Source organism: Sebastes umbrosus, chromosome 2 (genome assembly GCF_015220745.1).
Source record: "Sebastes umbrosus isolate fSebUmb1 chromosome 2, fSebUmb1.pri, whole genome shotgun sequence".
Taxonomy (NCBI): domain Eukaryota; kingdom Metazoa; phylum Chordata; class Actinopteri; order Perciformes; family Sebastidae; genus Sebastes; species Sebastes umbrosus.
This window is the reverse complement of record NC_051270.1, coordinates 20,932,934-20,953,778: the sequence shown is the minus strand read 5'-3', so window position 1 is coordinate 20,953,778 and position 20,845 is coordinate 20,932,934. Positions and strand designations below refer to the sequence as shown.

Sequence of the window (20,845 nt, the reverse complement as noted above, 5' to 3'; positions counted from 1 at the left end):
TTGAGGTTCGGCAAAATTAGAGGATACTGTGCATTGCCGGCTGTTGACGTACATAGGCTATTACGCCCATTTTGGTTGACTGAAATAATAAAAGTTTTCATTTTTTTTTATTCAGTGTATAGGCTGCATATTTTTACAATTGGAGAATTGTTTTAATCTAAAGAGCCACAGGTTGCTGACCCCTGCTCTAATTAAAGGCTCTAAAATTCAGAGACATTATAGATGCTGAAATCCATAAATCATGTACGAGGTCAAAAACAAATTACTACCTTAAAGTATGCAAAAAGCTGATTAATAGTCAATATGACTTGAGAGAAATGAGCATGTTAAAGAAACAAAAGGGTCAAACTAATGTAAAAGAAGCCATTATACTTAAGGGGGAAATCTATCAGGGATAGAACGAGTACTAGACCATTTTACTATTTACTAGTAAAACCACTGTTACTTTAAATAAATGTTACGAAAGTGCAAGTAATATTATTTACTTGGTTAAAAGTAAAAAGCATTTCAAATGTACTCAGACTAGTAAACGATAGGCACACAGCTACACATCACACCACAGAGCTCTTCTGTCCAAACCAACAATACATTCCTCTTCTATTGATTGACATTTGCAGCATTTACAAAGGCCACAACTGATCAATTATATCAGTTACACAACCACCTTCCTCAGTGTCGCCTCAGGCTACTAGATTTAACAGGAAAAGAGTACAATAGTCAGACCATTAACAAAAATGACAGCAAATACAAAAGAGCTGAGGGGGTTGCAACAACATCAGGCTACAGGAGGAATACATCAGAATATAGAATACAACAACAACAACAACAACAACAACAGGGACATTGATAAACATTTAACACAATAATAAACAACGTTAAGAAGAGAATATCACATGTTGAACTCACCTGTCTGAAACTGAACACCTGTCTGACGTCCTCCTCAATCTGCTCCAGGTCCAACTTCTCTGAGCGCTCAACATTCCTGAGTAGCAGACAGGCCACAAACGCCTCACTGAAAGTGTCATGTAGACACACCCAGCATCCACCTGTTGGGTAAGTTTGATTTGGCTCACTTAAAGTGCCAGGGGGGTGGTGCATTAGTTTGTTTTTTGGGGGGCGTTTTAAGTAAAATTACAGATTTTGAAGTAGTTTAGCCTGCTCAAAAAGTGCAGAAATAAACAATGAATGAATGAAAGATTTTATTTCGAACATAAAAATAAATAAAAATAGATAAAAAATAATAACAAACAAAACAAGAGTAATAGTGTCCGAAAAGGAGTAGATCGAAGTAAAGCTTATATTTTCCTACCCCTTTCTCACTTCTCCTCTAATAACTCATATATCATAGAATGGTGATATAATATAATATATAAACTATCCCAGATTTATTTACATCCCAAATTAAATATATGAACAGCATCCCAAGTTTATTTACAACCCACATATCCATCCGGAGTTAAAAAGTAGATATTAACCAACCCTTATCACAACTCTTCCTCATCCATATACCTCCCAAAAATATATTTTTTGTATAGCTTTTTAAAGTGATTTATATTTGTGCTCCGCTTCAACCCATCACCCAACCCATTCCACAAATCAACACCAACGTTGGTAGTCTACAGTAAGGACAGTAAACGCAATTTGTTTCCATTCCTGAAATCTATGGAACAGTTGTAGGGACTGAAATTATAATTATAATTATGATAACATCAAATTAAAGTCCAGCACACCATAACACCAAATCAGCCATTGTAATAGATCACTTTACAGGTGATGGATATTGCTAGTGCCTTGTAGCCTATGTCACCAATGGACACGTATAAATAAACCCAACATAGCCTAACAATCACTACTGTATTTTTCAATGCTCTTGTTTCCAGTTCAGGCAATATAAATGTACCTCCAGTAGCTCGCCTAGTATGGTGATTATGTTCATCTGAACTAAAAGTAGACTTAATTTGTTTGGAAGTTTGTAATTCAACAGCAACCCAACCACCAAACAAGAGATAAGATGGTATAAGACTTAGGCTAGGGTAGGCTATAGCTTCAGCCGTTTTAGGTATGTAGAAAGTCTTTATTCTAAGTTACATTGTTTTCATACTGTGTCTCTCTGTCTGTTTGTTTGTCTGTTTGTTTGCTTTTTGTTTTGTCATATTAAAAATTATTTATGTAAACCAAAATCAATTTTAATTTCAATATGTATTAATGTGTATTGCAACATTGCTTTAGTATATTATCTAACCATACTGTAAGTAAGTCAGCTGTAAAACTATCTAAGCTCTGAGCCATTTAAAGGAACAGTGTGTAACATTTCGGGGGAGCTATTAGCAGAAGCGGAATATAGTAATCATAACTATGTTTTCTTGTATAATATATCCTGAAAATAAGAATCATTATGTTTTCGTTAACTTAGAATGAGCCCTTCATATCTACATAGGGAGCGGGTCCTCTTCACGGAGGATGTTGCACCGTCGTGTTTCTACAGTAGCCCAGAACGGACAAACCAAACAAGGCGAATGGCGTTACCACGGTTTTGCACTCTGTGGCTCGCGTTACCGCAGTCTTGGAAAGGGAGGAGTGAGCAGAGGGGTAGTCAGTTGGTTGCAATCTGCAACCACATCACTAGATGCCAACAAAACCTACACACTGTACCTTTAAGTTCTCAGTGGTTGCATTAGCAACCACAACTCAATGACAAGCTATTTTGACATGCTCAAACATGTTTATAGGTTTAAAAAAGAAAAAAAAAAACCCAGCTCTCCTGTAACCCCATGTTGCTACTTGTGGGTGTATTTAGGTTTTGCTTCCAAGTCAAGGCCATTATTGTATTTTAACTTTTATTTATAGCTATTACAATACACAATTAGTCGTATGGTTCATTGAAATGTGAGCAACTATAGCCTTGAGAGGGAGGAAAGTTATCTAAAGGCAAAACACGACCCTGAAAATTCATAGGCATGAAAACTAGCTTGGTAATTAGATGCTAAATTAGTCCACATGGACCAATTAGGCAAGACAAGACATGGGGGCTCTGTAATGCTTTGTCAACAGAAATGAAACCAGTACAAGGAGACAGACGGGTTGAGGAGGAACAAGTCTGAATGAGAGACAGAAAAGGGAGGGGGGCATGAGAGCATGTACCCTGATTAAAGGGGAGAAAAGGATCAAAGAGTTTTTTTTGGCATGTGTGTGAAGATTAAACAAACCTTTAGAAGAAAAAAGGGTCCCATCATTTCCTGTATTAAGTTTGAATTAAATTTTAATGCAGAAACATTGCTTGATCTCTTTTACAAATGATGATGCTTTGATTTGGATGCTTAAAATGTAAGTGGAGTCCCTTAGCCCAGCGCTGGCTCGCTAGAACTTCTTTACATTTCTTTTTACTCCTTTAAAAACTTGCCTGTCCTTGCTTTTTTTTTTTCAATTGGACTGATATTTGAAAAATACTACAAATAATAAAGGTGAAAATGATGGTTCATCCGAATTACAAAAGAAAATTTTGTTGACATAACTCCGGTGCTATGCAGACAGTTTTGGTTTGGGACATTCATCTCTGAAATGAAGGTGAAGAGAATTTGGTTTGTGGTGCTCACAGCATTGAAAAATTGCACTTTTAAAAATTCATCAATTGCAGCAATATGTCTCTCCAGAAACAATGTTTTTATAGTGACTACTTTGTAACAAAAAAATAGTTCCTGTGTGATCTGTGGATTGCAGAATCAAAGACTGAAATATCTCAGCAACTACTGGATGGAAATCTTGCACAGACATTCATGGTCCCCCAAGGATGCATCCTAATGACTTTGATGATTCTTTTCCTCTAGCGTTAATATTCCAACGTCTACTGAAAATGTTCTACTGACATTCATGTTTCCTAAACCACTGGTTCCCAACCTGGGGGTCTCGACCCCCACTAGGGATCGCCAAAGCTTCACAGGGGGTTGCAATGCTTTCTTGATTTTAAGGGGTGTAAGGTTTAAGTTTTTCCAAAATTATACAGTTGACCTAAACACAAACTATTCACAGAGGCTTCCCTCTCTGTTAAACAGCCTCGTCCTGCATTCGAAAAGTCAGAGTTAAAACAACCAAAGAGCTCATAGAACAATGGCCAAACGTCAGGGAGAAGAAAACACTGAAATTGTCAAAAAAGAAGTTGATTATGATTGTTAAAATCAAAAAAGAAAGATAATTGTATTAAAATGACTGTATGTAGCTTTTTACATGTCTAAATAATTTTTTATTGCCAATGTGTGGTTGTAATCTAACCTAAAAAATGAGACCTTCCAAGACTTTCTTGGTTTCTTCTATCAGCCTTTAGACTGCTTTTAATGTGAAGAACCCGGGCCCATTTTTCTGGGAAAATCCAACATATGTGACGTCATGCACGCTTTGACGTGCCTTAGCCGTCGCTAACGTTCAGTTAGAAATGAGTCTATTAACGCCAACAAGCAACCTCCACCACAACTCAGACTCCAACACAAACTCCATGGCAGCACATAAAAAAAATTATATCCAGTGAAGCCCGACTTGCCAAACAGGAATGTGACTAACAGAGGTTTCCTGTGTCTTGTTTCCCTGCTGCTGAGTGAAGTGACAGAGTGAGTAACGTTATTGACTCCAGCCTAGGAGACTACGGTGTCTCCCCTGTGCCTTCTGACCATGGTTGGGAGGCTGAAGTAGGAAAAGTTAACACTAAGATCAACATCGGCCGGGCCTTTGATTCATGGAGGGACCTTTGTTTGGTAAGCTAACATTACTGCCAAGCATGTGAAATATATAGTGATATTGTGGTTTTATCTGGCTCATGTTATGTTAATCAACACGATGCCTGTCAATCACGTTCAGTCTTGAGTGTGTCAGTAGTGCGAGTGTAAGCGCGAGAGCGAGCAACAGGACGCTGACTATCGACTTAACGGCCACAAGTGTCACTGTTAACAAGCAGTTTCTGATTCTTACAGAGAGTCCCTTTAAAAGTCCCTAAAGAATAACGGGAAAACTCGTCTCTGATTCAATATTCACAGGAATTAATCTGCTCAAAACTCATCCAAGTCACTCATTTGCATTCACTATTTGGGTTCATTGTTTATCAGTTGTTCTGTACTGTTAATGTTATGCATAGAATATAATGTGAAATATCCATAAAATATGTCACTTAGTCAGGGGTCCTCAGTTTAATGATATAAAAGGGGTCCTTTAAGGAAAAAGGTTGGGAACCACTAGACCTTGTATCCTTATGACTTTGATCATCCCCTAATTTTTCATCTGATGGTAACATGGGGTTGTGGTTCTGAGTGAAATGTCACACCAACTAACAACTGCCCACTCTCAAAAGAAAATAATACAATCACTGCACACAATCTCACCATGCCATACAATTTTGACCAATACCATTCCTGTGTCCACTTAAAAAGAAAAAAAGCTTTTATTATTCTTAATTTAGCTTGGAATATGCTACATGTTGTTCTTTTATGAGTGTAGAGTTGATCACCTGATAGAGTTACATGTCTGCTGCAGTAGGCCGTAAAACCTTGACTGGCGGGATGTGCTGGCTGTTTTTTTCTGTGCCGGTGCACCTGCAAGGGGAAGATAAGGGCACTGATGATAACAACCTGTCGGCATTCTGACATTTCTCTGGACACTCAGCAACGAGCTGTTGGCCACAGCCCTGCGGAGAGAGAGGGGAGCTGCAATTTGAAGGGGAAAAACAGGGCTATGTCACCTATGTCTTTACGAAATGGAAAGCAAACGATAATACATTTGAATGACTATTTTCCATTGTTGATTTCTCCAACAAGACAATAATACACAGCAATCAAAATGATACGGTTTAATCATCAACAGTAGATATATACAAATACACTGGGCTACATTATGTGTTGGACGCATGATGTGTTGGATGCATGATACAATGCTACAAAGCCTGTTTTATTTGGAATGAGGGAAAAAATCAAAGTGACAAATGGTGATGTACTGTATGTGACATGTGTCATGACAAATATCCCAAATTTCACAACAGTTTCTCCTGACCATTTATTTAGTCAAAAAAAGATGAGATGGCCAAACCAAACTCATGCTATAATACAGATACAGGTCTGTGGTCATTTGTCTGTGATATACTGCATTAATCCAACATGCTGAGTGAGGCCTTGTGGGGAAATTAGTAGCTGGTATCCTGTTGCTTTGGTGTGGAAAAATAAACACATAAACTGCTTTTTCAGTATTCATCACTCTTGAACTGAAATCCACAGTCTTAGTGAGTATAAACCTGTAGCTGATCTTGTGTCTCGAAGGTGCAGCAGCGCAGCTCAAACGCCACAAGATAAATACAGTAGCATTTCATCGCTACAGTCGATTTTGTGGCTCAGTTTTGTTACATTAATCCGCGCCTGTGACACCAGCCTGCAGTGAGCCAGCCCTGCTGAATTATGTGAGCTGGAGGTGTTCACATTAATTTAAGGTTTAAATTATAGGTCTTGACATTTACAAGGTGAGAATTGCCCAGAAGTATTTTTAGTAGCATTGTGCAGCATTTGCGGGCATGTTTTATGATCTTAAGTTTTTCTTTCCAAATACAGATTTATTATTGCGTCTTGGAGGTGCCACCTTAGATTATTGGGAAAGCTGATAAATGTGTTCGGTTGTAGTAAAAAGAGACCATAAAAACAGGAGAAAAACAAAGAAAGAAAACAGATAAAGATAAAGAAACATAATAAAGAAGATACAGTGGAACTATTTTTAAATAGTTATGTACTTTTGGTTTTCAGTGGTCTTGGTGTATTTGAGATTTGAGGACTATAATAAATAAAGAGGAATGCTACAACAGCTTCTCTTTCTTTAAAGATTACAGTCAGTATTTTATGATAAATGGCAGTTGGATATATTATTAAGTATCTTAAAGTGAAGTTCCCCAATTGTCCAACATGACTATTGAAACTCCAACTGTCAACTGGGCACAAACTGAAATCAAGTGACCCAGACTGGCTGAGCCAGTGGCTTAAATACTTACCAGTCGTTTCTTTCAAGAAGCCAAGGGAAGCCAGCCCTTCTCCTTTTGTTCAGGCTACTGCTGGCATTTTAGCAAAAAAAAAAAAAAAATCAAACAATTGAGTGAGTGATGTTGCCAATGGGATTAAGGTAGTTATGACGGCCTCCAGTGCACGCTATTATGACAGGCCCTACTGCACGCTAGTTACTTGTTATGAAGTACACACACCGTTAGGCGTATATATATATATATATATTACCAACAATGTGTTGGATTTTACAGTTGAAAGAGTGACTTAGGCCATTGTATTGGGAACGAGAGATCACAGAGAAAGCTATCAGGACCTTGGATGGCGGTCTGAGGGTCAAAGTGCTGCTTTTATGTTAGAAAGGTATGACTGCTCACTAGGCTCGCAGATGTGCTCATCTTGTCTTGACCATGGTTGTATAAAGAGAACTGGATAAAGCTTTGTAAGCGGGGCCACGTTCATTCCTATGAAAGTTTACTCAGTGGCACATAAAGTCAAAAAAGTTTGACTTCCTTGGTATAAAATTACCCGGATCCAATGGGCCATAGAGCAAGCACAGTAGCATACCCGCCTCCCAGCCCTCAGCCTTGGCTCGCTAACAGCAGTCCATCATAACTCTGGATTCGGCTATTAGAGCATTTTACTACTTTTAGGACATGATGATTTAAAGGGGAACTACGCCCATTTTCAAAATTCATACATTTTATTTCTATGGTCTAAGACAAATGATCTGAGTATACTGTATGTACAAATTGATATGCCGGCTTAATCACTCTGAGAATGACATAATCTTGCGGTTGTCTAACATCAGATTTAGCACTACACGGTACCAATCACAGCTGTGGAGGCACTGGTATAGTTCTTTATATGTAAGGCATTGACGTATGTATATATATTTTTAATATTTATATTTTTAATATCTTTTAATCATGACTTTTTATAGTGCTTCCTGTTTTGTAATGTATTATATGTAATGTATTGTTCTTTTATTATTTTTTCTTATCTGGACCTTGAGTCTGTATTAAAGTTTGAATTGAATTGAATTATCAAGAAATTCTTTATAAGATAATAAACCATCATTTTTATTAAGTTATTCTGTCAATATTCTTTTATTAAACTATGTGTGATAGGAAATAGTCCTATATTGCAATGAAGGAAACCGTTTCAAGTTTGAGGAAGCCAGGTGGAGTTTAATGGTCTGGAGGACTATGGCGAAAAAAATGTGTTTACACCAAAACACCTGAACGCACCACCATGGAGGGAACCGTTTCAGGTCGGAAGAAGGCACGTGAGGGTTACTGGTCTGGACTCTGGCGAAAAAAAATGTGTTTATACCAATGAAAATGTTAGCAACTTATCCAAATGTAACAACCGGGAGAGTTAGCAAGTTTTCCAAGTGTGAGTCCTCTGTGGTGGAAGACCTCGAGTCCAATGGGCAATGATATGTGGTGGTTGTTGAACACTTTGCTACCATGAAGTCTTCAAACAGGTAAGTGAAGCAAACACACACATAGCTCTCCTCTCTGTCTGCTCTCCTGCTGGCTAAATGTCCAGCTGCAGCTGTCTGTATAGACATAAGGCTACTTTACCGGTGCCACCTGTGTTGATGTGTTTATTTTTGCTTTTACTGGGTAAACTAATGTACCTTCTTTTGTTTGTGTAGTAACGTTACTGAAGTTTGTTATTGTGTGGCCCTCAGCACCATGGAGAGGGTCTACCATGATTTGAAACAAGTTTCCCAATTTAACATTTATTTATTTATTTATTTATTTATTTATTTATGTATTTATTGTGAAATGTGTGTGATTGTTTTGTAGCCTGTTCAGAGGACTGGTAATTGTTTGTTGGATTTTCATCTGTCCTTGCTTTGTTTGTTTTTTACTTTGTGTGTGTAGGCTAACTAATAGAAACACTGATAAAGACATTTTATTTGTGTAGAATATTTTCTCAGCAGAGTTACAAGGACACACAAAGTCATAGAAACATGATAAAGCAGTACAACTTGCAGTGCATTTGTATCATACAATAGATTGGAGGCGTGTGTAAGTCATGTATTGATACATGCATGATGAACTTTTAATGTGCCAGTGAGTGTTGTTTAATATGCTGCCTCTAATCTGTATGTTATATTTTGGTAGGTTAGAAGCTCAAACATGTCAGTGAGGGAGGGTGGACAAAATATTAGAAACACCTGTCAGCATTAATGATCTCAGACCATCATCTGCAGCCTCCGAAATTACCATAAAAGTTGAATTAAACCCTCTCTAAAACAGTTTAAACAACAACTGGACACTATAACCTTCATGCATGTAGGATTTATTAGCCTGGTGTAGAAGTAGACCGATCAATCGGTTTGGCCGCCACCAGTCACACAGGGACGTATCACCATTTTGCATGGTCCACGATACAAGACAGGCAGACAGGGAGGAAAAGAAATCATTCACTGTTACTTTAACTTGCTTAAAAATTTGGCTATCTCTCTTCCAAATAATCCAGCCAGGTAACCATGCATTCACAAAATGAAATCGCACACTTTCCTCCTTACACCAACATTAATGGTTTGTAAGAGGGGCATTAACTATATAACGGGACTTTCAACATAAGTAATCCTGGCCAGTCATAAGCCACAGAACAGCACATCGCCCATTGGAAATTAATAGAACATATTCCAACGATGTAATCCACCAATCACACTTCAGAATATTCTCTGATGAATTATTAAATTCAGAGTGACAAAAAAAAAGATTTATTAAAAACGGTGAATGCAAAAGTAGTCGACTGGGCTGCTGTAGAAGTAAAGAAGATATCGGCCGATTAATTGGCTATCGGCGTTTTCCTGCTGTAAACTATTATTATTATATCAGCCTTTAAATCGGTCGACCACTAGCTAGGTGTACCTCTCAAACTGGCAGCTGACTATTTGTACAAAGATGTCATGGACACTGTATTGATTGATTTAATTTATAGTATTACTGACTGATAAATTTGCAATGACATTGTTAACAGTGACTTTCAGAACTGAAAGAATCACCATGCAAGCAATAATCTTTGTTCTATATTGCAGCAATGACGTAGAAAAACCCGTTTCAGAGACAATGAAATTTTAGAGCCAGAGGACAATGCTGTTGATGATTTGAGTTGCAAATTTTCCACAGAGGAGCCTTCAGAGGAATAGTGTTTCACAGCCTCCTCTCCACAACTGATAGAAATTGCAGCAGCCATTCACAAGAGAAAAGGGGCCATCTGAAGATATAATGGTAATCATTATCTGAGAAGACTGTCAGCTTCCAGTGTGTGTAGTCAGGATAGGTCCTGAGCCTACCCAGTTAACTACAGTAGCTCCTAAATCTGTGACATAAAATGAGCAACTGACTTCTGCACACCTCCACATTATAATAATATATCCGGGCACAATCAACTGTGAGTAACCTGTAACTGTTAGAAGCTCAGCAAGGCATCATCGCTCCAAAGATGTTTCCTCAGTTCCTGCCTCACTCGTTACCATGCAAAAAGTTTTAATCATGAAGAATGATTTAATTTAATTTTAAATACCCAAACAACCAAAACGGCCCTTTAGTTTGAGCAGGTCTGGTTCTACTTCACTGTGTAGTCGGGATGTCCCAATCCTGGCCCTGATCCTGATCTGAGTCCATCGGGGAACTGCCAATACAGAGTCCGATCCGATACTTATATTTACTTAAATACTGATTAAATATCTACGCGACACATTTAAGTAATAGCTGTAGTTTACTAAATCGAACACCTTATTTCTCGCAAGCTAAATGATACTGGAGGTCCTGTTTCAAATATATTAACTTTATAAGCCTAAATTATCAATATGATATGAATAAAATGAGAAGCTTACTTGCTCTTTGTTAGGGATGCACCGATACCGGGCTTTGAGATGCACCGATTCAACTATTCCATTCCCGATACCATCAGCAATACCTGGGCTTTGAGTATCGGCCGATAACGAGTACCGATCTGATACAAGTGTTAAATTAATAAGCTGTATGCCTCACTGTGTGGAAGTGACTGGGATCATTCTTTTTATGTGTAAGGCAACATCAGGCTTGACATAAAACATTGCTTTCCTAACTTTGTAAAACAAAATGTAATGAATAAATACATAGATACAAATGTATTGAATTGTTATTTACAATCAAAATAATACATTTTACACCAGCAACTTGGTAAAAAATCTGTAAGTGTAAACCATTTTAATGCAGCAACAAATTGGTCAAAACTTAAACAGGAATTCAAATCCCAGTATATAATGTATATAGTATATAAAAATATAATTAAATTGAATAGATTGGCCCCATTGTCACCGATACCCAATCCAGCTATTTGAGTCAGTATCGGCCCGATTAGGGATGCACCGTTACCGATACGGATATCGGGCCGATACTGACTCACATAGCTGGATCAGATATCTGTTGCAATGGGGCCGATTGACCAATTTGTTGCAGCATTTAAAGGGTTTACACTTGAATCGTAATTCCTGTTAATTTTGAAGATTTTTACCAAGTTGCTGGTGTACGATTTATTATTTTAATAATAATAAACAATTCAGTAAATTTATATCTATGTATCAACTCGTTACATTTTGTTTTGCATGTTAAGAAAGCAATGTTTAAGTGAAGCCTGATGTTGCTTTACACATAAAAGAATGATCCCAGTCACTTCCACACAGTGAGGCATACAGCTTATTAATTAAACACTGGTATCCGATCAGTACTCGATATCAGCCGATACCCAAAGCCCAGGTATCACTATCGGTACTGAAAAAGTCGGATCGTTGCATCCCTACTCTTTGCTAATAACATATATTACTTAAAGTATATAATAATAATTAGCGTAGGAGCTTAGCGAATGCATGCATTTTGCCAACCTCAGTGTGTGAACTCAATGTAGAGCCCTGCTGTCTTATAACAAAACACAGTAGAGTACCGTAAAGAAAAGATTTTTGATCGCCAATACTGATCCATTGAAATATGCCCGAAAAGTATCCTTAGGAAAAGCTCGGGACTTATACTCCATACTGTGGTCTCAGGTCTAGCTGTCTAATGATTCTTTTTGTTGGAAGAGTTCCCCTACTCCGTCTGTGCCCTGTTTACACTGGCTGGGATTTTTGCATGGTAAGAGGGACTGTTGCAATGTTTCATTGTGATTGATCAGTATATAGAGAGAGCAGCTGTCCTTTTGTGTTTTTGCAACTACCTTGGGGGCTGTAGGCATGTGTAAGAAATAAAAGACATTTATTGCATCATCTTAAAGCACCATTTCACAGGGGCATACCTAGTCAAACTGCCAAGCCATATAATTGCTATGGTTCTGTGGAGCTGTTTTACTTTGCAGGCTTTGTCACAGATCTGCACTTTATTCTTGCAAGTTTCTTGCCCTGTTTCAGTCTTATTGGCAAACAGTTAAATGTGCATATGAATAACGATTCTTTCTAAACATTTGATCTGTTTGATCCATTTAATGACGTAATAAATCTATCTATCTATCTATCTGTCTGTCTGTCTGTCTGTCTGTCTGTCTGTCTGTCTGTCTATCTATCTCTCTCTCTCTCTCTCTCTCTCTCTCTTGATGAGAAAGAAAAGTTGGATGTGACATCCAGCACTCTCTTTCCCGTTTAGTTAGCACCTAAAGGCATGAAGAGTGGCACGGAGAGACATTTACATACCACGCTGGCTGTGTAAAATGAAAAGTAAAATGTAATATTCATGTACCATGATTTCACACTAAATGACTGAATGGAGTAGCATGCTGTTCCATAGCACTGGGTTTTTTTAAGGATGAAATTAGCCCAGTAGCAGTCCATTATCTTACGCAGCATGGAGTAAACGTTATTATTTATTTATTTTTTGTTCAAACATCAGTCAAGGTGACCTTCCTATTTCAACGATGTGGCCTCCAGCTTGCATGATATCACTGAGGTAATCTAACGGACATTGGGTGTCAGGAACAAAAATGAGCCTCTGGGATAATAATCGGGTGTTTTATCCCATGTAGTGTGACATGATGACAGACAATAGATGGGGAGTCTGGGACGTCTCAGTGTGACAGGTTTTAGTACACCCACACAGATTTCAGTGATCCTGACCAATCAGATGACAGTCTGCTTTACAAACAGGAATATTTTGGGAGAAGCATACCTTTTTGACATTTGGAAACCGTAATAGAGAATAAGAGTCTGACTTTCAGCTTAAAAATTGTTGTGCATCACAGGAGCAGAGGTGTAAAAGACGAGCCTAATTCCGTGGTCATCTTATCTGTTTATAAACAATTGACCTACATCTATTTCTTTTTTTATTGTTTATTATTTTCATTTATTGATTTCATAATTATTATTTTTGTTCTCCATTATATGCTGCATGCATTAATCACAGTAAAGATAATCATAGTCTTAACATACATTTTGTCAAAGCTTTTTTAAATTCATATTGAAAGAATTTATTGTACAATTATAGTATAGTTATAATATAGTTGAAACATTATCTCCATTTGTTATATCTGCTAATATCATTATAATGATAAAATAGTGACCAGTGGGTGTTAATGAGCTATTTTCAGAAGGAGTGTAATACAGCCTACGAGAGAGAGAATAACAGAGTGAGAAAAAAACAAGCAAAATGAATAGAGTACTCGCTGTTTCTGAAACACTTACACTGATAGTAGACGTATTATAACTGCAGTGAAGATGTGACCATGCAGCGAAGCGAAGCCTTCTCCGGTGGACATTCAAGGTCAATGTTGGACTGTGCAATTAATTACAATTACGATTTTGTCTCGTTTTGTCTTGTGTTACAAACCCAGCGCACTTCTTTCCTCTACAGCGGTGTGCTTTCGCCCGACACGGCAGGTCAGGGGAGGATCCCCTCCTGGGAACTCTTCCCGGCACCGGCTGGCCCTCGCTGGGCGTATGTCCTCCGTAGGGGCGCGGCGCAACCGGTTCTAGGTCGGCTTGAAAAGGCCCGGGGGGTGAGGGTGGCGCTTTACAGCACCTCACCGTTTAGTACTTGCTGTGCCCTCTCTCCCTGCAGGGAGAGTGAGAGCTCCCTGCTCAACTGTCAAGCAGGGCGGACTGTCCTCATTATGGCGATGTAAATGTAAAATGTAACTGTAATTCAACTTTTAATGTCACACACTGTATTGTACACAGCACAGCACACAGGGAAATTTAGCCTCTGCATTTAACCCATCCTAGTATTACGGGCAGTGGGCAGCAGTTTGTAGGTCCGGTGCCTTGCTCAAGGGCACTTCAGCACCTCTCCATCTACCAGTCCACACTCCGTTCGGTGTGTCACGATTCTCCAAATCCACGATTTGATTTGACTTTTGATTTCAAGGTCACGATTCGATTTTTGATTTAAACATGCCATTGTTAGACTTCTTACTTACTTACTTAGGCCTTTAAATTCCCTAAGGAACATAGGCCATCGATGAAACCCCTCCATCTTCTCCGGTCTTGTGCCGTCCGATCCAGTTGTTGCCGTGACAGCCCTTCCCTCTTCATCTCCTGTTCTGTGATTCTTCTCCAGGTGGATGTCCTCTCTTCCTCTTTCCTTGTGGGTTCCACGTTACAGCCTGCTTTGTGATCGATTTATTTTGTCTTCTGAATGTGTGACCTATCCACTTCCATTTTCTCCTCTTGATTTGAATTTCTATTGTTTCCTGCTTGGTTCGTTCTCATAGGTTGGCGTTTGAGATGGTGTTGGGCCAGTAGATTCCCATGAAGCGTCAGAGGCAGCGGTTAATGAATGTCTGTAATTTGTTCAGTATGTTGGTGGTTGTCTTCCATGTTTCGGATCCGTAGAGTAGGATGGATTTGACATTTGAATTAAAGATTTGTAGTTTGATCTTGAGTGATGTTGTCCTTGCTTTTCCAATTCTGGCTTTCACATCCTCCTCCGTACCTCCGTCCACAGTAACTATACTCCCAAGGTATGTAAAGCTGGCTACTTCCTCTGGCTGGTTTTGATCCATGATTATTGGTGTGTTGTTCTTGTTGTTGATTCGCATTACCTTGGTTTTTGATGAGTTGATTTTGAGGCCAAGGGAGACAGCAGTTATCTCTAGTTTGTGTTATTTTCCTTGCATCTGTTGGTGGGTGTGTGCTAATAGAGCAAGATCATCAGCAAAATCCAGATCCTCTAGCTGTTCGGTCAGGTTCCACTGTATGCCGGTTTGGTTATTGCTTGTTTCATGTTTCATAGTCCAGTCTATGCAAAGGAGGAAGGGAGAGAGCAAGCATCCCTGCCGCAACCCAGTCAGGACTTCAAAGGCCTCTGAGGCCTAAGGAGTCTTGATTCCTAAAGATCAACTGATTTTTTTTTTATACCCTGATAACAGTCATGAGAGCGTAGGCGGATTCTGTGTGCACTGAGAGATGGCACTCTGCAGCCTGCTAGCTTGTTGCTCTCGCTACCAATATCAGCTGCTCTAAATCAACAATTTTGAGCTGAAAAAAACGTGCATGTAAGCTTAAATTCAACCGTGGTGTTGTTCTGTCGGGAGATGCAGTGACTTAATGTTAAACCAAGTGAGAGTAGGAGAGCTATGAGTAATGAAACTAACTAACTAATTTACTAAAGTCCGGTAGCTGCTAGGCTAATTCATGCAGTGTAAAATGCCATTGCATGCAGGAAGTGCCCTGAGTATTGTAGCGACAGGGACGGCCCACATTTCTCATCATGCCTGCCTAGTCCCAAGTGCTGGATTGAGAAGTTATGTTTGCTGTTTTATATTCCAAAATGCAAATGTTACTTTTGTTAGTGTTGGTAATGAGATGTCTGTTCAGAACATGGTGGCTTATGTTGGCAATTGTGATTTTTATTCTGGTTTATAGTGATCCATGAGTGAGATGGCTGTTACATTTCTTCCGTAGAGCTGTATTTATTTTCGGAGGCACGCATGAAGGAGTAAAATAAAATAATCGTCGATTCTGCTTTTGTCTTAGATGATCGAGATCGGAAGTCAATTTCGATCGATTTCCGATTTAGAATCAAAATTGTGAGACCCCTACTCCGTACTTGGTCCGACTTGCCAAACCAAGTCCCCGTACGGTCTGAGCTACTGCCACGATGTTGGCAAATCCATCCGACCCGTCTTGAAACACGGACCCTGTCTCGTTAACCATGCTTTCTGGATGCGACTTTTTTGGTGTCATCACCATTCATATCTATACAACCATTGTGTTTATGATTAAATTGTTTACAAGAACACAAAGTTCTTCATAGTACACCAAACTGATGCATTTCCAAAATGTTCTTTCTAAATACCTGATGTTTCCAAAGTCAATGAGTAATCGTTTTAAACAGTTGTGATCTCAATTCTGATATTTTGCTGTAATCGGGCAGCCCTAGGTCAATTTGAGGAATAGCTATCAGTATTTCATGTATTTTACAGAACGACAAGCAAACACTTCAAACATTCATTCTACTAACAGCATGCTCTTAGTCCTGCTGTTATTCAGAGGCAGAAAAAGTCACTATTCACTGGCTTCTAGAATATCTCAATAAAATAAATAAATACATATGTTTTACTGTTGCAGGATTGCCATTGGTGTTCTTCAAATGGAAAAAAAAGTTTAGCGTTGGCCAAAGGGTGCACTTTACTCTGAAAGTTGCTTTTCACTCTAAGTGCATCCCCTACGGTGTGTACAATATATTTCATTAAGAGATAGAAATCCATGCAGGTCAGGGTTTCTATTAATGCCTCCACTTCCCTGAAGACTAACAACCACATATGGCTTACTTGGAAAATGCAGTTTAGTGCCCACCCACGCTGAAAGAAAGAGGAAATAGGGATCTATTAATGTAATACACAATAGCCCAGCATGCTACAACTTTGCTTCCCTTCACTCTTCCACCTCTCTCTCTAGCTCCATGTGTAGGCGTCACTGGGGAGAGCTCCGTGTCATGCACATTCCATGTACTTATGTGGTCATTATCAGCACGGGAGGTATACGAGGTCCTGCATTAAATCTCCAACGATTTTCGCCACCTGATGGATCTGTATGTAAAGTTTGGAATGCAGAGCCAGCACAAGACAAAAGCAACAAGCAGCTGATTATGGCTCCTTCGTCAAAGAGTAGGCGAAACTTGTCCTTTTTTTGACAACGTTGCCGCCATTTTAGACTGAAAATGCCAATGAGTCCATAGCCACGGATGTATAAAGAGACGTCTGTAAATCAGAGGATCTTTTTTTTTCAAGGTAAATCAACTTCAGAGTACGAACAGTTAAATAGCCCTCATTTAAATCTTTCTGTCCTTAAAGTAGTCAAATTAACTAAAAGCCGAATCCACACCCTAAAAAATGTGATCAATGGTTAACTTAAAAAAATTAAGGCAACAAAGTGACACGTAATATAATTGAGTAGATTTTACTACTACAAATTTGATTAAAAAGTATTGAATAAATTAAGTAAATCCAAATTAATTTCACAAGGAAAACTGATTTATATTTACAGAATATCTGGGTGAAACTGATTTAGATTTACTGAATATTTGGGTAAAATTGATTTATATTAATTACTTATCTTGGTGAAATTGATTTACATTTACTGAATATCTGGGTGAAATTGATTTATATTAATTAATTATCTTAGTGAAATTGATTTATATTTATTAATTATTTGGTTGAAATTGATTTATATCAATTAATTATCTTGGTGAAATTGATTTATATTTATTAATTATCTGGGCAAAATTGATTTATATTTACTGAATATCAGGGTCAAATTGATTTATATTTACTGAATATCAGGGTAAAATTGATTTATATTTACTAATTATTTGGGGGAAATTCATTTATATTTACTAATTATTTGGGTAAAAATGATTTGGATTCACTATATAAAATACATAATATCAACTAACATTTTAACACATTGTTGCTTGAATCCATTCAATAATATTGATTGTCACTTTGTTGCCACAAATTTTCTATGTCTAATCTACTAAATATCATGCCTTTTTGGTGCCACAGTTTACTTCGGTTGGGCCAACAGATCACAATGCATAAGTACAGCAGGTAAACATTTATTTGAGCCATTTATAAATTATTAAGTTTCTCCAATGTTTTTCAAGTGCAAAGTGCAAACATACAACAATAAAGTAGAGAGGGGCTATAATAAAACAAAGAAAGAAACCATGCATGTGTACAACAGGGATACAATTAATATTTACCTGACAAATGTATACTTGAGACAGAGTTATTTTCCTCGGCATAATGAACGTGCGTCAGACCCACAGGACTGCAACGCCCTGAACGCTTATATGTCACACCCGGTTCTGCCAGCTTCCTGCTAGCTGTATGCAGCTGTAAAAATGGATATATTGGCTTTAATATATATTAACGTCTCTCTTCCCAAACAACCAGCTACCGGCCAGATGCTAGTAGTGCTAGTAGCTATTTACTAACATGCAGGGCAAAAGCACAGGACACAATAATAAATCAGTAAGTAAGTAAATAGTTATAATAGTATGCATATTTATAATATTTTTAGTGTTCAACAACGGCCATTTCGGTAGAGACATCATTTTGACTATAGAATAGTACAATAGTGTAGTTGGCAAGTGGATTGTTTTTTCTGGCTCAACTTGAAACTACATCTCAGACAAACGCTTCCCTGTAAGTAACTGATTATCTGTCCCAGCGATCAGCCCATGTGGGTTTTGGTCCATTACTGTTCTCTGTTCTGTATAGGCTGTAGCCCATAATCATTATTTTTCATTAACAATGGGTCACATGGTTACTTGAATATGAAAGAGTTAGGTTTGGGTTTTCCAGCCCCCAACTTTATTGTTTTAATTCACTCTCTCTACTCTCAGAAACTCAAGTTATGGCTAGGTAGCTAACATATGACTCCAAGTGGATGCTAAAGATGCTGATGAGTTCACCAATGTCAACGAAGGTTATGTCCGTATTGTGTTCACACCTCTTCTGCTTTCTCCAAGATGTCATAGTGCAGAACCTGGATCACATGTTTTCATACATACAGTTCATATTGGGGCTGTCAAAAATTGGTAAAAAATGGCGTTGGAATATTCATTCTAGACAAACACACAGGTTTGAACTATTCAAATATATATTTTTGTGCATTATGTCAATGACATGTCGTCCATCTTTATATTCAGTGTATGGTCTCGACCCCTCAGGGTCTGGTGACCCGTTACTGCTCTTCATTCCACGCACCCAGTTAAAAACCAAAGGTGATCGAGCATTTTCAGTTTTTGGCCCTAAATTATGGAATAGTTAATAATCTAATAGTTAGTTTGCCACTAACAATGAGATCTTCTGCCTCCACTGATATCTTTAAAACCTGTCTAAAGACCCATCTCTTTTCTTTAGCCTCTCAATTATCATGAAGACGTCTCTGACTCTTTTTTTATCAGTTTGTATTTTGTTATATTGTTTGTGAAATGCTGTTTGTGTTGTGATTTTTCTCAAGATATTCTATGATTTTATTAATTTACTTACATTCTCCTATCCATGTCTGCATTTCTATTTGATCATTCCTGTGTTTTTATTTAACCTAATATCTTTGTAAAGCACTTTGGTCAAGTTTATTGTTTTTAAGTATGCTCTACAAATTGACTTGACTTGACTCTAAACCATCACAGAGACTAATTCAGTTGTTAAATATAGTTTTTTTCACTGTAGAATAATATCTGAAATTTTGCACTTCCTGCCCTCATTTGACATGGAGTAATTGTTTATCCACCAATATCCTCCAGACTTGACTATTGCATTTCATTATTATCTTATTTTGAATTTGCCAGACAGATGTTTTCTGCCTGCAATTTTTGCTGATGGTAGATAATGCTGGTCCTGCCATGAAACAGTACATAAAACTCCAATCCTTGCTTCCTTGCACTGTCTCCCCTTTAAATATTGAATTAAAGTCAAAGTTTTATGACTTGATTTTAAAGCCCTGCATGGTCTTGCATCTATTTACAATACAGATCTACTTACAGTACACCCTATAGTGCAATTAGGCCCCTTAGATCCCCCAGCAGAGATCTTTTAACTATCCCACACTCTCATCTAAAACGGGCCCATAACAGCGAAGGTGCCTTAAAGGTGCAATGTGTAAGATATGACCAGAATTTTAGTTGAAAACATTAAAAAATTAACTAACATTATCAACAGAATGTGATGACGTTACAGTGTTGACGTTATGTCAGAGACAGATGTCTTTTACATAATGCCAACACTGTAATGTATTGTGTTGCAGAGATATCTAATGAGCATGCTAACCGACTAGCACCGGCTCGTCCTGTCTTGCAATACCATTTGTTCCTCGAGAGGCGATAGTGAGTCACTGCCGACCACTCTCCTCCCGGCGAGGTGGTGTCCTGGCCGTGGGGAGGACAAGATGAAGGTGCAGGTTGTTGTCTCGTTTCTGCCACTTTTGATTTAATCCAATAAACAAACTGTCAAAGCGTACACAGACTGTGGTTAGTGGCACAAACACACTGATGGCTAACGTAAACTATAGGTCGGCGCCACACGTGATTATAAGATAGCGGTACTATTTTGATTACCTGCTGTTAGTTGGTAATTGGCTTTTCTTTTTTTTGTTTTATAACTGATGACTGTACATTTAGATAGTATGGACCCAGTAGTAGAGGTGAAATGCTGCCCCCTATTTCTTTCGAGCAGGCATTACACATTACGCCTTTCGATATTTGTATGTTTTTAAGAGTTGTCTTAAAACATATCTTTATTCTCTTGCATACTGTACAGTGTTTTCTTAAAGTGCTTTTTAAAATTGGACTCACTATAACAATGACATCAGAGAGTTGACAGAGAAGACA

General features: G+C 38.2%; 1 long non-coding RNA gene across 1 annotated transcript in view; it reads left to right on the top strand.

The window, feature by feature from the left end:
* Positions 1–8,220: 8,220 nt before the first annotated feature.
* LOC119478585 overlaps positions 8,221–20,845 on the top strand; it is a 112,814-nt gene continuing 100,189 nt past the window's right edge. The window contains exon 1 of the long non-coding RNA XR_005204465.1: positions 8,221–8,502. This is a non-coding gene — a long non-coding RNA (uncharacterized LOC119478585). The remainder of the gene's footprint in view (positions 8,503–20,845) is intronic.